We start from the raw sequence: 2,405 nt of genomic DNA on the forward strand, positions 1-2,405 counted from the left end.
TTTTTATAAACGCTTCATGAAATAAGAAGGGAGATGATTAGGGTGAAAGAAAAGGAAAATTAATGTAATGTCACATAATAATTTTACTTGGCTACAAATAGATAGAGGTAAGTGAATATAAGTGGTTCAATATGAATGTACTAGGGCGAAGGACTAGTAAATGGTAAACTATACTATAAGAAAAAAGGTTGAAAATTAAACTACAAATTAATGAAGAAATTTATGAATAAACAATAATAGTTCAAAAATAAATAATAAACGTAGAAGGTGATGAAGAATAAAAGATATGGTCTTTTCTGTACTTTCCAAAAATATTAATTTCTTTGGGGTTGCCATAGGTCTCATAAAATCAGGTTTATTTTATTTATGTATTTTAATTAATTTTTGTTTTTATTTATCTATTAATTTTTTTTAGGTGGAAAACTGTTCTTCATTTTATTTGATCACTTTCAGTTTCAGTTAGTAATCTAATAACTGTTTTAATTTCAGTTAGAAATAAATTTTTAGTAAACCAACAATAACATTATAAAAAGCACTAAGAGATATCAAACTCACAATTTAAAGTTTTACCTCCACTTTCCATTCCAATGGACTTCACTTCTTCTTATTATTATTATCTAAATAGTGGCACATGATATACTCAGAACGGCTTTTGCAATTTTTTAAAAAAAGTTTTATTTTCCTAAAATAAATTTCACATATTAAGTAAAATTGGCTAAAAATTTAGTAATAATATCAAAATAGCCTCAGTTCTCAAAATAAACCAAACTTATTTTCTTTTTAATACAGATATATGACGAAGACCAACATTGCAATTTCAAACTTTTAAAGAGAGCACGATGACTTTGTGGTAGAGAGGTTACCTCTTGTGCATGGAGTCCATGGTCCGATCCCCGGCCACATAAATTTGTAGTGAACAACAATTGTGTCAATGGATTTTCTCGGGTACTCCTGTTTACTCTCACAATCTCATTCTACTAATTCTTCCATCATTGTCCAATTACCTTAATTATCCGTCTTCCTTAGCCTAAAGGACACAATTGTCGAACGTTAAACTGAAAGGAGGATTTCAAAGTTTTAAGTGAGGTAGCGGTCTATTAATACATGGAAAAGTGAGACATATATTTTGGACAACATTAATATATATATATATCGTACATAGATAGATAGTTAGATAGATATAAATATAGATAGATAGAGATAGAGATAAAGATAGGTGTATGCACCTGGGTATGAGTATGAGCAGAGCGGTTTGAAGAGAAAGTGTGGATCTCCCGCTCTAGCCCATATAAACTGTCAACCCTCTGTTGTCCCCAAGGCTAGGGTGGCGCTGCGATCGTTTTCAGATTTCACCAGAGCGTAGTTTCCAATGTTTCCAGTTTGAGTGTGTATTGAGTGTTAACACTAAGATCACCTTATTACAAAAAGAACTGACTGATATGGAAATCAGCAGCGAAACCTCTTTGAATAAAATTAAAGTTTTAAATAAAAAACAGAAATTGATAATAGATGCAATGGTTAAGAAATGTAACGTGAAGGGACCAAGGGGGAATGCGTTCTAACAGTGAGTTTCTTCTAGATAGTTTATTGCTAAAAATAAAATCACCAATGGGTTACAGGTATTGTTGGGAACACAATTTGCTACCACATCCCACAGAAACTCATTTAAGGCGACTCCTGAAAGCAATGGCGCAACTAAAGGCGTGGGGGCCTCCCCGCAGACAGCGTGGAGTGGGGCCCTTTCTTACGTCCCTCTTCACGATGTGGAGTCCCCTTATGGCTTGAGGCCCCCCGCAATGCGAGGTCTGCGGAGCCCTTATTTACGCCCCTGCCTGTAAGGCATGAAATGTTCCTATGGAATCAGTAAAGAAGCAACGCACTAGTTTCTATGCCGTCTTCACCAAATTACAAAACTTTAGAAATTCATTTCTAATCTACCCAACTCAAGAAGCTGAGTTCACTTGAGTTGATTTTGAGTTTAACATCCCGTTTAGCAGCGAGGCTATATGAGACGTGGACCTACTATTTAACGTGGAATCCGAACCACATTTGCTTCTGCCGGGAATCGAATCAAGGTCTCCCATCAACTCAAGAACTGTTTAGGCAGAAAAAGTAGTGAGCGCTAACATTGCATCTAATAAAAGCATGTGGGGTAGCATATTTTATGTTACTATGGACAGCATGAATTAAATGAAAGTTGAGGCGACAGAGCTGGGATGTAGTAAGGAATATTCCATAGAACTAATTTCTAAATTGGTTTTACATTGTATCAAGTGCCGTTCCTATTTTCGTGCAAAGGAAATTCGGATGGAGTTAGCGTCGTCAAAAATCGCAAAATCATCACGTAAGTTTTCAAAAATTGCTAGTGTCTAATTACTAACTCAGAGCTTAACTAAGACCTACAT

The sequence above is a fragment of the Thermobia domestica genome, chromosome 8, assembly GCF_964235325.1.
Source record: "Thermobia domestica chromosome 8, izTheDome1.hap1.1, whole genome shotgun sequence".
In the NCBI taxonomy this organism is placed as follows: Eukaryota; Metazoa; Arthropoda; class Insecta; order Zygentoma; family Lepismatidae; genus Thermobia; species Thermobia domestica.